The sequence below is a fragment of the Lissotriton vulgaris genome, chromosome 4_1 (genome assembly GCF_964263255.1).
Source record: "Lissotriton vulgaris chromosome 4_1, aLisVul1.2, whole genome shotgun sequence".
In the NCBI taxonomy this organism is placed as follows: Eukaryota; Metazoa; Chordata; class Amphibia; order Caudata; family Salamandridae; genus Lissotriton; species Lissotriton vulgaris.
Genome location: NC_141691.1, coordinates 959,004,349 through 959,025,850, shown reverse-complemented (window position 1 = coordinate 959,025,850; position 21,502 = coordinate 959,004,349). Strand labels below are relative to the sequence as shown.

The window sequence follows — 21,502 nt, the reverse complement described above, 5'->3', positions numbered from 1 at the left end:
AGGACATGTGTGTAGCTGCACATGACACGCGGGTGCCATGTGCATTTTAGTCCCTTTGTAAAGCTGTGTAAGGGTATCTGGGGGCATCATGGATTCATGATGTAAGTCATGAGGGGGTGACACCATGAGTTACCCGCACTGGGTGACACCAACCCTAGTGACGCCACTGATATATTCTACTATTATGGATGGTATTTATTGCACGAACCAGGATCACGGTATGTGATACAAGAAGTTCTGTAGCCGATAAAGTATTCTAGGTAAAGAGACCATTTTAAAAATCGCTGAGCACACATACAGCGACAGCCAGAGAGAGGACCGTATTGTTATCTCATCTTGGAGACTGGCGAGAAGTTGATTGATATTGTGTGCCCATGAAATTCTTGGGCAAGGCGACATGAAAATACCCAAGTATTTAAATCCCTCTGTTGCATGAGTCAATTGGGCAGCCCAGGTGCCTCTACCCTGGTATATAATAATAAATAAATAAGGGGTTAGTATGAAGCCTGGTGGTCTGACCAAAGACTCTGAAGGTCTGCAGGATACGTTGCCACTAGATCCATGGGTCGGTCATAAAGAAAAGGACACCATCCGCATTGGACGCGATGCAGTCTGGTCGCTACTGTGGCCACTCAAGTCCCCGGAGCACTGGGTCGCTGCGTACCCACGCCTCCAGAGGTTCTACTGCCAGGTCGAATAGAAGTAGGGACAGGTAGCAGCCCTTTCGCGTGTTGCGAAGGATGGGCAGGGGGGGCTGAGCGATGCCCCGCTATGCGTATTGAGGCGGTGAGTTTTGTATACAGCAAACTAACCTATGCTAGGAAAGTGGGCTGAAATTGACGGCTTCGAGGAGTTGGAAGAGGTACTTCCAGCTAAGGAAGTTAAATGCCTTGTCAATATCGACAAGTTGTATGGCCTCAGTACTTCCATTTTTGTTTGCATGCTTGTTGATCTGTGGAAACATTGCATGATCTAACATAGAACCTTTATAAATTTGCAGAAAAAAACTATATTACAAGATCTTTAGTTTGTTGCCAATTGTATAATGGGGAAAATAATGTATTTGCAGGGTGTGTCATGTTTCCCTACAAGTTATGTCCGGGGTAGATTGGGTGACGATAAATTATTCACCAGGTGTCCTTTTACTGAGGAAGCGTGTTTTAATTTTCTCTTTTTATTACAGTGGAAAATTTAGATTTTGCAATTAATAGTAAAATCAAGAACACAACCTTCCATTAAAGAAAAATAATAATTGATCAACCTTTTAATCTAGTGCAATCGGGTAGATCATGGCAGGCATTCGTTTGGCATCTCTGTATTTCAGATTGGGTAAATACCTATTTTTGATCTAATGTTGCTCGAAAATAAGACACCCTACATTGAGTCATGCCTAAAATTCTATTCCAAGAGACCCAATTTACGTGACCTGTATAGGCTGCTTCATATCATGGGCTGCGTTCTCGTAAGATCCATCACAAAGATGGCATTTAGCATAAGTAAGTGGACAAAGGTGCAAGTTACTTACAAGACTTTGATAAACGTGTGTGCTTATATAGCACGTGGTTTGCTGGCGGACTTATGGCTAGACTCTCAATTGCTCTTTCAGACCACTTTAAACAGCTAACTGTTTATGACGGCAATTTTTGAGGCTGATTAACGTGTAGATGCAATGATATCGGAGATTGGACTCGTGAAACTGCCACATATGAGAGTTATTATTGTGAAGCGGCAAACTCCAACGGTTTTACTGCTCTGTGTACTGTGAGATGAACATGGCTGGTTATGACTATACTTTGCATGCTCGATGTGACAAGGGATTGTCGCTTGTGTAGCGTACAATGCTGTCTTCTGAAAAGATTAGCTGAAAATAAGCTAATACTGTTTACTCTCCCAAAGGAGTTTTTTTTTTAAACTCCGTATTATAAATCACTTATTTACATTACTCCAAATAGTCAAAAATATATCTATATATTATTTTTCCCTGCCTTTTCCATGTCAAAGGCACATTTTTACAAAAACAAGGAGTACCTTTTTAATTATAAACATATACACACTTCTTTCATTTAGTGTCTAAAGATCTAACGATGAGTGAGAAGAATAATTTTCTTATTATCTCACAATACAATGTTCTATTACGAAATACAAAGATACAATGTGGAAAAACTGCTGTTTTGCTATTAAAGATCTGCACAAGTACAGTTTCATAACAAGTCACTTATTTCTCAAGACTGTTTGCAAAGACAACTTCAACAGTAGATGCCTATGTCCCCTATGCCCCTCATGCCTTCTAGCAGCTTATGATAGTTTCTCCAAGAATATTTACTATATCGAAGCTTTAGGGACACATGACTGAACATTAAATGCCTCCACCCGCTCTGCAATTATACATACCAGGGAAGTCGGGAAGTGAATGGATCATACAAGTTCAAGTTCAAAAGACCTTTATTCGAATTTCATAAAATTCATAAAAGTACCGATTACAGCAATAATTCATTAAAATAAAATACATACAAACAGATAGAAAAATTATGCAGAAGAACATTCCAAAATTTTGTACAATAACAATAAAATAAGTTCCATTTCATTACATTATATACAAAGTGACACCATTATGGCTAGTTACTGATTTGATTTCAGGGGTTTTCCATCGTCTTACGCGCTCGTATAGCCATTCTTAAAGTGCTGGTGCGAAAAGTCAAGTCTTCAGTGTCCAAAGTAAGCAGCATTATATATGATTCTTTGAGGGCGAGGGGTCTGTGTTTTTTAAAATAGGGGGTTAAAAACCATTTGATAAATCTCAAATAAAATTTACAGAAAAATAAAAAGTGCAGATCATCTTGAATACTCGTACCATCACAGGGACATGGGGTGAGATCAGCACTGTGTCGATACCCCAGAGGAAATGACAACAAGAATTTGACGGTTCCTGCCCTCAATCGAAACAATAAAGCTCTCTCCCAACTAGACATAGGGAGGGAGAGATAGGGCGGGAGGGTTTGCCCACACAGTCCATTTCCTATGTATTTCGTAACACTTAATTTCTGGGATTCTCTTCCAAAGCGACCATTTCTGTAAAGTGCATAGAGTGCATTTTGAACCTCCACTTTGTCCTTTGGTTCAATTAACATTGGGTCGATGAACAGAGTACCTCTATCAATTTCGTTGAGTGATTTAGAAACTTCTGTGAGCCAGGGAATCTTCATGCCATGTTCACAATTTAGGCAGTCCTTAATAATGTTTTGTGTAAGGACAGCAGCATCATTTCTCCAGATCCTGATCCAGAAAAGAGCCGGTCTGGCTCTAATAAAATCACTTATATAAGGAAGATTTAGTTCTTTGTGACAAATGAAGTCAGATGAGGAAATCGGGGCACCCAGTACTTTTCTACAGAAACGGTTTTCCTCTCTTTGAATACATGTACTGCTTCCCAACCCCCATACCTCTGCTCCATACGTAGCAACAGGTGAGCACTGCAATTTAAAAATCTTTAAAATAGCCTTAGTGGCACCAATTTTCTTTGGGCGAGGGAGGCTCAACACAGAATTGTTGGCTTTCGAGAACTTGCTCGTGGCGTGGGCCAAATGCCCACTCCAGGAGCTGTTCGCAGCGAAAACCAACCCTAAATAAGGAAAGTTAGGAACAGATTCTAGTTTATCTGTGCCTATTCGAATTGTGTTTAGTTTCCTTTTACCCGGGCCACAGGACATAATAAAATATTTTTTTAAATTTACCTTTAGGTCCAGACCCTCCATAAATTTTACAAAGCAATGTGCCAGCAGACGAAGGGCGTTTGGAGTGCGGGCCATAAGCACCGCATCGTCTGCGTATAAAAGCATGGGTAAAGGATTACCTAAAATCATTGGGACATCTGATGTGGCTTTTTTCAGACAATTGGATAGGCCATTAATGTAAATGATGAACAACAGGGGTGCTAAAACGCACCCCTGTCTCACCCCCTTCCTATCTCAATGGCTCCCGAGACCTCTCCACCCATCCCAATACGTACCCGTGCTTTCAGGTCAGTATGGAGATAGGCTAGAAATCTAACAAGAGTATCATCAAGACCATTAGATGAGAGAATTGACCACAGTTTGGATCTGTTTACAAGATCAAAAGCGGATGAAAGATCCATAAAAGCGAGGTAGGTAGGGGATGAGCGGGCAATGCAATATTTATCAATTATCAATTTCAAATTTAAACATTGCTCCACTGTTCCTACCCCACTCCTGAACCCCATCTGGCATGGATCCAGGAAATCAGTATCCACCGCCCATTCCAATACCCTATTGTAAATTATGCGTCCTAGGACTTTTAGGGTATTGTCCAAAAGGGAAATGGGGCGATAGTTTGCTGGATCTGTCCTGTCTCCCTTTTTATAAATTGGGACAATACTGGTGGCCCAAGTAGATGGCATGGCTACTTGTGGAAGACTGTTGAAGATGTTAAGAAGTATAAGTGTCCACAAGTCGACATTATATTTAATAATATCGATAGGGAGACCATCTGGTCCAGGTGCTTTATTTCCTAGGCTTTCCCTTATAGCTATTTTAACTTCATGATCCAAGATCTTTAAACCATCCAATTGGTCTGGTTTAGGAATAAAATACTCATCAGGCTCTTCAGGAGGGGCTTCATATATTTTGGAGAAATAGCTCTCCCACGCTGCACTAGTTATATTGCAGCTTATTTGGGTGAGCTCTTTGCCCATTTCCCTCGTTTTTCGGACAGCGGACCAGAATGGGCCACTGCCACCCAAATTCGCACTAATTAACAAAGAGTCCCAGTGATCGGACAGTAGGTTAGCCGGTTAGCCTTCCTTACCGATATTTTCTCTTTATAATTTTTCCTGGCGGCTTGAACGGCAACTCTGCACCTTGGTTTGGCAGAGAGTACTTTTCTTAACTCTCTGTTAGCCAAGGAGCAAGATGAGTCAAACCACCTAGGCTCTTTGCATTCTTTGGGGAGTGGGACTGACAAGAGAGTTTTAATGGTATAACATAATGCTTCAAAATCTGCTATTAGTTTCTCATTGTTACCAGTGGGGGACAAGCAAGATTTTATCAAATTTGGGTGTAACGTTTGTACGCTATCTAAAATAGCCCCACAGTCAACTCCTCTCCATTTCAATCGAAGGCCATCAATTGAGGGTGTAATATCCCTTGTCCCGTTTAGATTCATATAAATTGGACTAGATGCAAAATTTAAAATCACCAGCAAAGGATTATGATCACTAAAGGAAGTTTGCACCACAGAGGTGTTTGCTGTACAATCAGTTAAAAGTGGTGAAGTGAATACATAATCAATAGTAGAGATACTATCCCCGCTGATAAACGTGGGGGCATGGGGGAAATTCGTGTTATGCCCTTCCCTCATAGCATCAGCAAGGTTGAATTCAGTTAATATTTTAGACAATTCTGATCCCCTGCGATCTGCTGAGTCAGGGCAAATAGGATCATCAGACCCATAATTCTCTGTTAGTTTCACATTAAAATCGCCCCCTATTAAAATACCAATGTTAGTGTCTACTAATGAGGAACATTCAAGCATACTTAAAACCTGTGATAATGCCAAAATTTTTTTGTTCGGTACACAATAAAAATCATTATTATAAAAATTAATTAAATAAATCAAGGTCTTTGACTTTAGCTTAAATTCAAGAATTTGGATGTTGGGATTAACAGTTAACAATCTGCAGATCTCTGATTATACCACCTGCCAGAATTCTAATCCCTATGAATAAGCCACCCACTGCTCGACCAAATCTAGGTTTGGGTGATGTTAAACTAAAACAGTGGTACCCCTCAATGTACAAATTCCCTACAGCCCATGTTTCTTTAAACATAAGAATATCCACATCATTAATTATCTCAATCCATGCAGGGTCCAACAACTTAGCTTCCAGCCCTGCAACATTCCAACTTAAGATCGATAAGCCATAAGCATTGCAACTTTTACCCGATCTACTCCCAATATTCCTAATTTTGTGGTGAGTTGACTTATGGGAAATGGGCAAAGTGGGCAAAATGCTATTGGTAGACATGGTTTCTGTAGGATCAATCAGGTCATGACAAACTACAACTGGAACTGGAGGTCCCTCCAATTTACCAGTTGCAGCTTGTCCATATATTTCGTTATTGGCCGCTGTTCCCAGTCAGTCCTGATCGTCTAAATTAGAAAAATAATCAAATCGATTATAAGTAGTAATGTTGAATGTTGTTGGTGTGAACTGATAGGGATCAGGAGCTGGGTAAGACCTTTCTCTATAGTTGTGTTGGTGCATGGTTGGGAATTGTGGATAATGGGGAAAGTGAGGGGCGGGGATTGACATTGATGGCTGATTCCGCAAATTGTGGCTATTCATATGATTGACAATGGGCTTCTGATTCTGGATAAAGAGCGGTGATTTAATCCTTGCTCCAAAATTCATTTCGTGATAAGGGATTGTAGGGTGACTCGCCATAGCCTGTTCAGGAGGTATCAAATGCCTATAAAAATAACCTAATGGGAGGAGTGTGGTGTTAAATTCCCAGGGAGAAGGTGACGGGGCGCTAGCAAGTGTTTTCTCCGCCCATTGAGGGTTTTTGAAACTTATGGTAACACAGTCACCCTCAAACTTTTTCCTGAGTGGGCCTATCCAACCCACTCGCTGGGTGTTAATGATCTCCCTTGCACCATCTATAGGAAAATTGCAATTTGCAATTAACCAGTGGAGGGTTTTATTTTTAAGAGATGAAAAAGTTTCATCCTGGTCTTTCCTTCCTTAATTTGGTGACATTTACCAACATCAATACATACGCTCCGCATTCTGGTGGAAGATTGATGCGAGAGGGAACTTGCTTGGTTGTTTTTTGTGGCGGTTGGGCCACAGAGGAACTACTTGCGGGATTCGCGGGTTGGCCAGTAGTAGTCGCATTTAGTTTTTTAGTATTCTGGTCCATCCTTTTATCCAGAGCTACGTTATTAGTGCTAAGGGTAACTACTGGCTGGCTAATAGGTGGACCCTTCAATGTCGCTGATGTAGCTAATGAGACTTTGGGTGTAACATTAATGTTTGTGGTTGGTGCTTGTGGAGTATTAAGTTTGGTGCCAACTGTTTTATTTGAGCTAGAGTTTGTTGCACCATTTACAACGCGTTCTTTATGTAAATTCTTAATAGGGATACTCAGATCGGCTATTTGCTTTTCGATCCGAGTGAGCCTACTCTCAATAGGAGATAAGTAAATACTCAATAATTCAGCCACCCCTTCCAACATGCGGTTATTAGCACTTTCAAAGTTATCATTGATAGTATCATTGTTAACTGACATTCCACCCTGCTGCTCATTCTCTCTATCAACCTCCTGGATAGTCTCTGTAGCTCTGGTTATATTTTGGTTAAGGTTAGAGTTAGATCCTTTCCCGGTTTTTCTTTTTGTCGGACCATGTTTCCTAACCTTTGTGGACCGGGACTTTGGTGCATATACCTTATGTTTTTGGATAGCCCCCTCACGTCTACCTCTTAGTTGTCTTGTGTTATCAACCGGTATTTCTTCAGGGGTAGGGTTGATAAGTAAATCTGGGGTCTTCTCCAAGTCCATACTAATGTCTGTGTCTGAGTCTATCAGAGGAATAGAGGCTGATGGATTAACCTCACTTGAGATGGTATGGATCTCGGCACAAATGTTTACTAAAGGTCTAATATTGTTTGGCAAGACCTGAACAGGTGTAGTAGCAGCAGCAATAAGACCAAGGGAAGAGCGTTTGGCGTGGGCCAGATCTTGAGAGACCCTGCGCTCTAAGAGCGAAATACCTTGGTTTATGGCATCATTGGCCTTAGTAATGAAATTATCTATGGGGCCAATTACTGAACCACCCCCCGCAGCGGCTGTTTTGCTGCGACTGCCCCTTGGAGACATAGTGGTGAAAGCGTATACTAGGCCCGAGGCAATATGGGCTAACGTTTGTTGTACAGAACAGTAGTAGTAAACGATGAACAAAACAAATATGTAAAAGCTAGGGGGGGTGAAAGGTAGGATTACCACTCAATGAACACAGTACGATAATTATTGACCAGCATGCAGGTACACCCAGCTGCAATATGGAGCACAGTCAAAGTCAGTGGCACACATTTCTCATACAGAGTGTGTCTTTCGCAGTCCAAAACACATAAACTAGAGTGGAGGTACCTTACGGGGATGAAGTTAGAAGTTAGGGGGGTGGCCCCGTCCCGTCCTATTCGTGCCACTGAGGGCCCGCCCTTGTCCCGGGCTTCTCTCGGTTGCTCCCGCGCGCGACTCACGGGGCGAGAGGGGTGTCAGCCTTTTTTTCCTAGCGCCTCCGGGCGCTCCTGGCGCGTCACGGGCGCGCTGCCGCCCCAGAGGCTGCTGGGGAGTGTGGTCCAGTCCCTCCGGTCTGCCTCCCGGCGTCTCACTGTGCAAACACTGCCGCCGTTCCCTTCACGGCTCCGCCCGATGGCGTGGTAGCAAAAATTAAGCCTCCTGGTGTTCCCCTTAGGCTCCCGGGGGTCAGCCTTTTTCTAGCGCCTCCGGGCGCTCCTGGCGCGTCACAGGCGCACTGCCGCCCCAGAGGCTGCTGGGGAGTGTGATCCGGTCCCTCCGGTCTGCCTCCCGGCGTCTCACTGTGCAAACACTGCCGCCGTTCCCCTCACGGCTCCGCCCGATGGCGTGGTAGCAAAAATGAAGCCTCCTGGTGTTCCCCTTAGGCTCCCGGGGGTCAGCCTTTTTCTAGCGCCTCCGGGCGCTCCTGGCGCGTCACGGGCGCGCTGCCGCCCCAGAGGCTGCTGGGGAGTGTGGTCCGGTCCCTCCGGTCTGCCTCCCGGCGTCTCACTGTGCAAACACTGCCGCCGTTCCCCTCACGGCTCCGCCAGATGGCGTGGTAGCAAAAATTAAGCCTCCTGGATCATACATTTAATGGGCGCAGTCGCTGTGCTAAACGTTGGACCTAAGAGAGCGAGCGAAAAAGAGTGTGTTCACACAGCTGGAGGTAGATCTGGCCACCTTCTGGAATGCAAGTGTGCAGTGCTACCTTATATTCAAATCATACGGATAGAAAGCATTGGCCAAACAGGACTTAGTTTTAGGAGGCAAAGTGGTAAATATGGATCGTAACAGATGCGGTCATGCTCCTAAGGTAAAAGAATCAAGAAGGAAAACTACCACAAACTGCAACCTGACCTTCAGGAACAGCAGAAAAGCGAGGGCAGGGTAGTGCAAGTAAACAAAGAAGGTGCAAGCAAAGGGAAAGTCTGGGTCACACTCCATGGCAAGTGAGAAACCCACCGGCATGCAATGTTGCAGGCGCTGGCTGCAGGTTTCAAGTGGAGCTTTGTATTGTCTCTACCAGTAATGACCTGAAAGTAAACTTTACTTGTCTGCCTGAAAGGGGAGTTCCCAACACAAGGGCAGGCAGAATAGTAATGGCCACCATCTTTTCTAGAATAGCAGTCCACCCTTAATGTCTAACAGTACTTAAACCTCCTATTTGCCATTTTTTCGCAGGCTGCATTTTGTGCCCTATAGCCTCTCACTATCTGCCTAGGACTCCCTTGTCGACAAATCTAATTTTGCAAGGCCTGACCTCCCTGGTTCCTTCCCGGTAAGACCTGACACAAATGTAAGTCAGAGCTTTGTAGTCTCTTATTTGATCTAGACTTCTACAGATCAACAGAAAAGATACAATTAGCATTTTTTCAAAAGCGTAATTTTCATTTTAAAACCAATCACAGTATTTCTTTCAGAATAATTGACAAAAACATAAAAAAATGTAAACGGGTTATGGCTAACAAATTCATTGGGTTGCGATCTTAAAAGCACAAATAGACCTTGTACAGTGATTATGATATATGCCTATAGGTTTTTAAAATGACATCGGGCCTTTACCAGTATTTGGTTTGGGCAGACATATAGTACATGAGATATATCTTGTACACCTCCAGTGCAAAGTTCACATAAGCCTGTCTTATCATTTGATTTATTTAAATTCTTTGCTTTTAGTGGTAGAATCACTAATCGAACCAATATAATACAGCATTGGATGCTATGTACTAATGTGAATCGCAGGTATCTTTGCTGAAACTTATTTTTTTTGGTGTCTACATGGGATTTGTAATGTGATAACGGAGTGCAGTGCTTTACGTCGAGATCATAGCTGATTTTTGGAGTCAAGTTCTTCAAGAATAACTTCAAAAGTGCAATAGTCCAAGACTTTAAAAGTGCTATTGTGCATTGAGAAAGATCTAACGCTATGTTAAGATTCTTTTTAAAAATATATTGCACATATTCGCTTTCAAATGTTTAAAGTTTTAATAAGTCCCTTACGGATCCTACTTCAACATGTAACAAATTGGACGCTGTAGGAAAGCAGGATCTACTTCTATGGTTACCCCCACTTTTTGCTTCATGTGATGCTGTTTTTGACTAGTCTGACTGGGATCCGGCTAAGCAGGACCCCAGTTTATCTGCTTTCTCTCAAAATTGTTGTGTTCAGCACTTGGGTACATCCCAGATTAGATACTGGGGTACCCTTATAAGTCCCTAGTATATGGGACCCATGTACCCAGGGCATAGGTACCTCGGTGGCCTCCCATGGGCTGAAGCATGTATTGTGGCACCCCTGATAGACCATTCAAAATGGAACTACAGGCCTGCCATTGCAGCCTGTGTAAGTTGTTGCTTCCACCTCTTACTAAAGATATAGGCTCACTATATTTCAGGGTCAATGCATTTAAAACCTGTAAGTCACCCCTATAGTTGGCCTTTGCAATTCTGAAGGCAGGGTGCTTGGTTCTAAGTGAGCAGGAAACCCCTTCAGCCTACGGAGTCCATTTTCCCGGGTTGTCAGTGAAGCAGCCATATACATATAGAGGGGCACTGCGTAATTATGCGATGACATCTCAAACGGCTGCAACAAATCCTCTCCTGTTTGGTATCAAATATATTGGAATCATGCCTCCACACCTTAAACGGTGTGGGAGGTATGATTCCACTGGAAGTGCCCTCCGTTAGGTTCTCGGTATTCCAGGTACTGGCATTCTAGTCCTGGACAGCACAAAATGGTTCCTGCCGACCTGAGACACATTTCTGCCCTCCTGCTGCTGAGCCAAGTTCAAGCAGGGGAAGGTAGAACAATAGGCATCCTGTCACAGGGAGGTGTGGCGACCTCCCAGACAGGATTTAGTGTGTTAGGGCTGGGTGGGTGTGCTTGCCAGCACCAGAAAGTCTGCATGAGGGGCACATTTGGTGTCCCTATGCATAGTCCAGTTCAAACCAGTTCTGGTGTGAAATTGGACACAGGACATGGGAGTAACCTCCCCCTGGGAGGGTCCCCTGAATCATCCAGCCCTTACCCTGGTTACTTCAGGGCATACCTGGGTGTAGGTCCCTAGATTCTCTGTGGGATAAGATTTAGATCAGACACCACTACACTTCTACCGTCTAGGCACTCTGGACTTCGTTTGGGCCTGACTTTGTCTCCCTTCCAGTCTGCTGCATTGCCTGTGTATCATACAGGAACCTTCCAAGGCCTGTGAAGCATCGAAGCCACCTGAATAAATCCTCCATGTGAAGAAGTCACTTCCCTGCACTTGCAGGTACCGCAACTGAGTTGATCGGTCTGCAGGTCCTGAGCTCCTCCAAATGCCGTGGGCTCTGCAACAAAGGTGATGGTTTTCCACAGCTCCCGAGGCCTGCCCTGCTTTTTCACCAAATTTGAGGTCCGTATCCCTCGTGAGGGTTGCAATAACGGAACCCCTGTGCCCCGTGTCTGACTTGCAGTTGCAAAGGCTTGTTAGCTCCTTTGCAAGAAGATCTTCGGGCTCCATGTAGCCCCCAACCATGAGCACCTCCAGTGACCAGAATCTTCAGCCGCATCATGTGCATCATGGCCGGCATCTTTTGGTGAGCGGCTTGGGGTCCTCTTGTGACTCCAGTGCCTCCGGACTGTGGGTTCACTTGAGGGTCACCGTTGTTTCTTTTGGGCTCCCTTGATTGCTCAGTACCTGCCCTGACGCCCCTGCTTGTGGTGAGTCCCCTGGACCTTGCTGGTCCCAATTTTGCACCTTCTCTCTTCCTGCATGGGCTGCATTTGCCAAGGCTTGTTGGTGCTCCTGCCGGGAACCGACCCCTCAGCACTTGACATCCTTCGTAGGACAGCTCGTATCCGGGTCCTGGTCCTCCACAGCATTGCCTGGTCCTCACAGCTGCAGAGTCAAGGTCATTGTCATCTTCCCTGAAGCACCCGACGTCGGAGGGCATTCATCTTCCAAGTCTCCCGGTCACTCCTGAGTGACCGACTCTGTCCCCCCTGCTTTCAGGTACTCCTCTTCAAGAATCCACGTTTGGATTCCCAGAGACACTTTCTCCTCTTCCAGCGGCTGCACTTTCCTGAAGTCCTTGATTGGGTTTGACTGCAGTTTCCGACACCACTTCACACAAATGCATCCGGCTTCCCCGGTGTAGGTAACCTGGGTACCAGGGTACCCATGGGTGGGGTGGCTCTCCAACCTTCTGTCTTCCAAGGGGTTCCTCCAGTGTCCACTGGGAAGGGTCCTTAATCATTAAAAATCCAACTGCGACTTGCATATAGACTTGTACGGACCACTGAATCCGTCCTCCGTGGGGTCCCTACTCACTCACCTTGGGTGGTTCCTTGGGGTCCTCTTGACATTGTCCTGACTCTGGTCGTGGCTCTTATACCACTTTCTTAGTATATGGTTTGACCCCCGGGGCCACTGTGTATTCCGTGCTATTTACTGTGTTACTTTGCTAAAGTATTTTGTGTCTTGTGTTTATCTCCTTGTTGGAGATATTGGAACGTACTAGAGAGTATTCTATAGTAAATACATATTTTTATAAATATTTGGAGTGATTATCTTTAATTCAATCTATACTATAAGATTGCATTCTGGTGAAACAAGCTGCTTTAAACTCCTTCAAGACTAAGCCTGAAGGCTGCTCTCCACAGCTACCACTTGGAGAGCTTACTAAGGTTGTCTGAGACCTCTCAAATCACCATAAGGGTTGTCTTGACTGGTGAAATGTGCCCACTTAAATTGGTGGACATCAGATACCAGGCCAGCTTCTCACATATGCGTACAACCATATTAAATTTGCTATAGCTCTAGCAAAAGATCTAACTATAGATAACTTGAGCCACAGAGCTTTGTATATTCACCCATTTATAAAGCCACAAAGGTTGTACTACAGAACCTTGCCAAATCATAAGAGCATCATCATTGAAGCGTTTCAACAGGTTCATATTTAAGACAAATGTATTTTGGTAATTATGAGCATCCTTGCCTTTGTGTGAGGCTACACATATATTGGTCAGATTGAAACCATGTTTCACAACACATAACTTTCTTAAGGCATTTTAGCTTTTCAACTTCTGCGGCCTAGTTGTACTTGTTGACATGCCTTATTTCCTTGGTGCATGGATCAGAAAGGGCCCTGGGGCAGTGCTCCATTCCACTCCAAGATACTGGAGAAAGCATCACCACGAAGATAGCCAGTCTGGCTTTTCCCCATATAAATGCTTTTAGACGATGTCCCTGACAGTTGTGTATAGGTAAACTGTTAAGGGTTTGTAATGAATGCAGTGTACCCTGGCTTTCTGACCTCTTTTGTTACAGTGAATGAAACCATCCTTCTCGAACTCCTTCTGGACCAAGTTAGCCTACAAGGGAAGTGCGGAAGGAAGCATATTCACTCCATCAAATAGATTACAGCCTCTAGTCGTGGATCCTTAGAGAATCTAAAGCACTCTCCCCTACCAATAGAGCTTGGCGAATTTAATTTCTGGAGCAAGTTCCTTTCAATGCTATCGTCACTCATGCACTTTCAATTGGTTGTTGTTAAGACACTGTAGAGTAAGTGAAAAGCACTCGGGTTTTCCACACCATTAATATTAACGAAGATGTAGCTAACTTGAAGGCTTGCCTCGAATAATATTAAAAGCAAGCATTGCCAAACCCAGCAGGTCTGGCTTTTTGTTAGTGTGAATGTTTGGTAATTGTTTAGCAAATCTAACAAATATTATCTGGCAGGCAAAACAAATAAACACACAAGGAGGATTAGTGAGCACCACTGTGCTGCTATATCAGGCTAAGGCATGCAAACATCAAGCACTTATAAACAAAAAAGCCACAATTCAGCAATTAAACTATTGTCCTGTCAGCAAAGTAAATGCATCTACAACTACACACTGGTTCTCAATTATAAGTTAAATGTCCTGTTGCATTTGTACTCTGACAAAAGAACTGTTTGATTTCCTCATCCCCAAAACTTAATGTGGGCAGAAATGGAGCAAGGCAACCATCCACGAAGTGCAATGACCTTTTTTTATTTATTTTTTTATAATATACTTTTATAAAATTTCATAATGTATACTACATGCAAGACATTTCCCTGAATTCGACACCCTGCTTCCCACTTTACACATTGAGAAGAGGAACATTCAACTAGTTTAAATTTAGATTAGCATCTCAGTAAGGTAGGCATGACATAAGGTATATAACAGTCTTATCCAACAGAAACATCCTGCATTCCTAGATTTGCACAATCGGAGCATGTCCACATAGTATGGAAAAAATCACCCTCACTATTCCCACACCCAAGACCTTCAGGAAAGGGAGCCTTCCCATACTGCCAAAGTTTGGACTAGGTACTCAACGCCGTATGTAGTATTTGCAATTGTAATTCCAATTGTATTAGCCTACATTGTGTGGCGATGGCGCTCACTCTAGGGGTCATCCTAGCATCTCGAAAATTCTCATCTGATAAGCCCATGCCTTCTTTTTCCCATGTTGCTCAAAGTAAAACAGGTGTTGTGCGAGTTTTTGACAATAGTACGAAAAATCAAGGTTATTTGCTTGTACCTATCTCACCCATTCATAGTTGAGCTTGTAAGGAGTTAAATTCTAGGACTTCAGTAAACTGTTTGATATTTGGGTTAGAGCATAGTAAAGTTGGTGGTAATGGTAACTGCTGAAGGGCTGCTATATCTATGAAGGTAACTGTTCTAGAGGACTTTGCTGGTCCCCCTGGCAAGCTCTTTACCAGAGTTGGTTACTCTAAGTACTTCTGACTGACCGCACAGACACTTATCTAAGTTTCCTTGAAAAAGTTTTGAAGTGTCCGATTTTTGCTAAAGCTTGTACACAGTTGAGTGAATTTGCATTGATTTATTATTGCTGGTAAAATTTAAATCTCCGGAACCTTCTACTGCATCTTTTCATTCTAGTGTATACATTTTTATAAAAATACAGTCTATTTTAATAAATTGGTGTTGGATTACTTAAGTGGCGTGGCACTGTCTTGTGCAATTGTTCTAGTGTTTGTGTTTGTTTTTAAAGTGTTTTATTTATCGCAAACTAGACCCGAGACATCAGGTATGAGAGCCCTTTACATGAGCACCAGTTTCTTTCCATAAGGGCTCATTCATTTTTGTTAGACACAGGGAGATAAAGTGATTTGCCCAGAATCACAGGATGTTGAGTCGTTGCTGAGACTCGAACCCGGTTCCCCAGCTTTACCGCTCTAGTCGTAAGGCTTTATCCTCTCCTCAATGCTAGATGCTTAATGCTTGTTCCTCTGTGCAAGCCTTGCTGCTTAGTGCCACAGATACCCAGGATTGAGCTGAGGGGTTGACAGACGAAATCTAAGGATTCTAAGGAGGTTGGTAAGTGTATTTCGTGGTGAGGTTGCACTACCACACCATATCATACACCCCATTTCCTCAACGCAAAATTACCACAAAATTACTCTTAATTATTAAAAATAAATCTCACTCAAAAGATGAACAAAACTGTACATTAAGGTAAAAATTAAACTTACAAAAAGTAATTTTGAGTTGATTTCCGTTTGCTGAAGTTTAAAACTCTGGCGTTGTGGTTTGTATTTTCACACTACAAAAAATCCTTGTTTGGTCCAGCTGGGTAAAGAAATCTGAAATGCCGCTCAGGTAAAAATCAGTTTTCAGTTTATAAACTTTATTTCGGTTTTTTAAAAAAACCCATAAAAGTTAGCCTAAATATACAATGTGTAAATAACAACAGCCAGCTTATTAATAATACAAGCATAAAATATATACATTTGACACCTTGAAACAACAATAATTTTAAAATAAATCCATACTAATATAATAAAGAGAGAGCCCAAACCTTTGAGGCGGGTAATCTCAGGAACCACAGCACCAATCACAACACCCAATACAGCGTTGGAAAGGGCAGTTGCAGCAGAAGGACATAGGCTATGCAGATGCAGACACCCACCATATACATTTAAAAGGTAAAAGAACCGTGCCAGCTAAGTAGTCCCTTGTGGGCGTGTCTGGGTTGTGCTGTGGGCGTGTGCTGGGGGCATGACAAACGCTGGGGGCGTGTGGTACGTTCCGTCCTTCATGCCATGTCTCATATTGTGTGCTAATCCCACCCTGCTCCCTTTAAATACCCCTGCACCCCATAATCATAACCCACCCTTACTCCTTAAAATAACAAACACCCTTAAACACTAACCCATCTTAACCCAATAAATATACCCTGTACCCCAAAACCCAAACCCCAAATTTAGCCCTGAACCCTAAAAATACCACTGTACCCCAAAACCCAAACCTACCCCTGAACCCTAAAATAACCCTGTACCCCAAAACCCTAACCTAGCCCTGAACCCTTAAAATACCCCTGTACTCCAAAACCCAAACCTACCCCTGAACCCTAAAAATACCCCTGTACCCCAAAAACCCAAAACCAGCCCTGAACCCTAAAAATAACCCTGTACCCCAAAACCCAAACCTACCCCTGAACCCTAAAAATACCCCTGTACCCCAAAACCCATACCTATCCCTAAACCCTAAAACTACCCCTGTACCCCATAACCCAAAACTATATCTGAACCCTTAAAATACCCAAACACCCCAAAACATATACCTCAGTACCCCAAAACATATACCCTTATACCCTTACTTACCTTATCCAAACATTTAAAAAAAACATTCTTTTACCATTCATGCATTTACAACGAATTTCGTTGTAAATGTATGCGTGTTAAAAGCATATAAAATGTAATGCCATGCGTTATAATGGCATTGCGGAGTCATTGTACTTTCGTAATGAAAGTATGCGGAGTGATGGTATGCGGGAAGAAAGTTGCGGAATATTGGGTGTCTACCCTCCCCCAGTAAGTACATTGGTGGCACGGCGGCCCACATCTCCAGCAACATACTCTTATTTTTCACCACCCACTTGAAAAATGCACAGGTCTCTCTCATTGAAGGCCACCACCGACATACACTTTTAGACACACCTCCCGCCACAGGCTCTAGAATTGCGAACTTTAGAGCTGGGGAGCTATGTTCAAATCTCGGCGTCGGCTCAACATCCTGTGATTCCAGGCAAATCGCTTTGTCTCCCTGTGCCTACCACAAATGAATGTGTTGTTCTGTAATGTAAATTGTGCTCATGCCAGGTTGTCGAGTTCACGCTATAAAATATTGCAAGGAAAAATAAAGTAGGGAAACTAGAGTTCACACACTACTGAACGCGCACTCTTAAGTGCATCAGCAGTGCACTGTGAATCGGAGCGTTTCACAGGCCTGTCACAGATTAGAAATGCTATCAAAATGAAATCCTACAAAACAATATACTACTGGCCGGCAGCAATTCATACCCGGACAACGTCTGGACGGGCTGCTAGTAAGTTATAAAAACCATTAAAACCTTTCCACAGCAAATTCATTATAAGATATAATAAGATAAAATCAGTTTCAATTTACAAAGGCATACGAAATATAAATCACATGTTAAATTGTTCTATAAATTAATAAATTCACATGATATTATGAATCAAACACATAAGAATTTACATTGGTTTCACATGTTTGCATCTAAGCACCCATGCCCATCCTAAGAATTTAGCAGTTCTAACCACTATTGGGCCTTCAGTAGAACACTTTAAAATTCTGAAGGCCTCTTGGCAAGATCTGGTACCCAAATTGGCACATATAGGTTTAAGCCATTTTTTTTCTGTTTGTAGTATATGCTTGACAAACAAAAAAGACATGGGTCACTGTTTCTTTAACATCGGGACAGAAGGGACAATCACTAGAATTTTTCGAACGCCATTTAGAGGTGAAAGAATGTAAAGGCAAGGTTCCAACCCTAAATTGGTGAAATCGTTTTCTGTCACGAGTAGACGTGATGACATCCTAGTAACCCTCCCATTTAGTTTCGTGTTTTTTGTCAAAAAAAGCCTTTGTCTGCGAACGATGTGAACAAAGTGAAAACCGCTTCATGGTGATATGATTCCAATATGCTGCCTTCAGCTCCATTTTACTAGGAAAGATACTTTCCATGGTGGTATCCCACAGGTGTTTCAGCTCTAAATCGTATAACGGGTTCTCTATAGTAGCAAACCAAAGGATCGTGTGTTTGGTGTCCATATCCCTCACCTCTAAGACTGCCTGGGCATAATGCTCAAGTTCGGGAGTAACCCAGAGCCGCCTCCAGTAAGCTAACAATCTATATCTGGCCACATCTCTAATTGATTGACAGCCCAAATCCATGAGGAGAGGAACTGTCGGTGTAGATTGGGGGAGACCAATGATGGACCTGAAAAATTTATTCTGGCCCAACACTAGTTTGTTCAGATTAGAGTGACCCCACAACTCTACACCATATAAGATAGATGCGCCAATTTTGTTATATATCTGTAGAACTGGGGCTATTAGTTTGGTATATGACCGTTTATGCTCTCTAAGCAAAACACCAGAAAGTTGAGCGTGTTTTACAGTTAGACAATCTAATTGGGCTTTCCAATTAAGCTTTCTATCTATTAGAACCCCTAAATATGTAAATGTCTCCAATTGTTCAAGAGACCCGTCACTCATCTTTGCATCACCGATGACATTCTTTGAATGGTGCAGCACCATATATTTGGTTTTTGTCGACGTTAACTATTAAGTCATGGTCTGCACAGAACTCTTCGAACCTTGCAAGGGCTCGCTGGAGGCCCTACCTAGTTTTTGATAATATGGGAGTATAGTCGGCGAACATTAAGAGGGGGGTCTTATTACCAGCTAAACACGGAGCATCTGTGGGATACTCTTTAAAATAATTTACCACCCCATTTATGTAAATGGAGAAGAGGGGTGGAGCGAGGAAGCATCCCTGCCTCACCCCCTTCTCCACCGCAAACTTTTCCGTAGTTCAACCTGCTGCGTCATACCTGACCAGGGCATAATTCTCGGTATGCAGTTTGACCACGAGGGCTAAAAGCTCAAGTGGTAGGCCCAGTTTCAAAAGGGTTGACCAAAGCTTAGGACGAGGAACCAGGTCGAATGCTGACTTTAAGTCAACAAAGGCAGCATAGATCACCCCTTTCCCCAATGTAACTATTCGCCAATATATTAAAATAAATTTTAAAACCTGGTCCACAGTACTAATTGATTGACGAAACCCTGCTTGAAGATTGGAGATAATATTTGAGCCCTCCAACCATTCCTGAATTCTACCTAGGACCACCCTGGCAATAACTTTTTGAACACAATCAATCAGATTTATGGGCCTGTAATTACCGGGATGCGAACGATCGCCTTTTTTAAAACCCGGTAAAATAACCGCACCTGCCCAGGAACTTGGGAGAGAAGCACCTTGGGCAATAGCGTTCAGTAGCAATTGGATATACAGTGCCCAGAAGTCGACAGCATGTAAAAACACGTCAGCAGGGATACAATCGGGCCCCGCAGCTCTACCTCTTGGGACCTGAAGGAGAGCAGTTTCTACTTCTTTTTTGGTAAAAACTGCAGTAGGGACATTGGGGGGCATCACAAAGGGTACTAAATCTAGTTGACTGGCTGCAAACTGGCCCTTGTAATGGTCTATCCATAAATCAGGGGACACATTGTTGGATGGTATATTACTAGGTTCCCCATTACCCCACTTTACTATATGCCAGAAGGCAGTCATGTCCCTTCTCTTACAAGATTCTAACATCTTTCCAGTGCTCCTCGTCCCAATCGGTACATCTCGCTTTAAAATTTCTCCCCAAAGGTATGCATTGTTGCATAATGCTGTATTCTCAGTAAGTTGCATAATTACCTCAGCGTAAATAAAACCAGTATTATCATATAAAGTATGCCTAGCGAAAATTGTATCTTCTTCTGGAAGGAATGCACATTGGTTGTCAGAGCAAGTGCTCCGGGTGCAAGACAACGAGTTAGTGGTATGCCCTGAAGGTGTTTCCTTCTATTAAACGCCAGAGCATTGTCTTTTGTCTAGCATATATGCTAGTCTCTTGCGCTGGGAGCGCTTGTTTTCACGAGCGTATTTACAACTCTACTGAGGAAACCGTACCTGGATCCAATGCAGTCTAGCACAGTCAGTCCCAATGCATAACTTCATACTAAGAGCCAAGTCTTTGGGTTGTTTGTGGCCTTTCAGTTGTGATTGCAGCTACATTAGGTATCTTTTTGGCCACTAACCAGTGAGCAGTCGGTTTCATGTTAGGGGCCTGAAGGCGTTTTGCCTGCTGTCTATAATATCAGGCAAATATTTCACAATTTGTAAATGAATGTCCCAATCTTTCAGGACTTGATCTAGGTGTTCATCACTTGATCATCTGATTTTACAGGCCCTGCATTGTGGAATTATGCTGATTGTAGGCCTGAGGAAATTCCACAAGGTCTCTAAAGCGAGGAGGGCACAAACTCTCGTTATGGGTTGAAAACCAGTTCAAATTTAAATCATGCGTGTTCTACAGTGCTATTTGATCCAAGTCACCTTTATTTAAACAAGAGAATTATTTGGTCTGTTGAAATGGGTCCTAAGATCCTCTGTCAATGGGTTACTCTCCTTGTTTCCTTCCATTCCTCTTCGCAGGGGATTGGTGGAAGAGAGAGAATCTGTTATTTCCAGTCAGAGGATAGGTTCTTCAGTTATTGGGCATAGTTATCAGACTCTCCACTCAGCCAAAAGCCCTATTTTAAGACATTCTAAGAATGGAAGTAGAGGAGAATGACTACTGAGTATCATCCCCAACCATTAATGAAACCTTTGGCGACCAAACTGACATACAAGTCCGTGGTGAAGGAGTGCCTCTTGAGAGGTTTTCCCATTGTAAGGAGGGCCCCGCGATGCAGCCTGCCACACTATATGGATGTGGGCTTATCTCTTTTCATTTCACCCTCAACATACTATAGATTGTAGACCCTGCGGTGCCCTGTGGATGGACTGCCCGACTTCCACTTTCTCACTTCATTCTTTGTTGTTTCAGAATTGTGAGAAGGCCTTAAACTCAATTCCTTTCTTAAATCTTTCCTTTTCATCCCTGAAAATGTGTACTTGAAATAATGTACTATATATGTATCTTTCATGACAAAAAACGTATGGAAATGGATCAGTTCTGAAAGGTAAAATTCAGAAATACAATTGTTCTTTTCGTTTGAGTTTTGAGATGCATTTAACATGTTTACAAGACGAGAAAAATAGTTTTCAGCCACATTTTTATGTTTT

The 21,502-nt window shown here is 43.0% G+C and overlaps 1 protein-coding gene across 3 annotated transcripts in view; it reads left to right on the top strand.

Annotated features, from left to right (window-relative positions):
- Nucleotides 1-21,502, top strand: part of KDSR (3-ketodihydrosphingosine reductase) — a 580,180-nt gene that overhangs the window by 60,238 nt on the left and 498,440 nt on the right. The gene's annotated exons all lie outside the window — the stretch shown is intronic.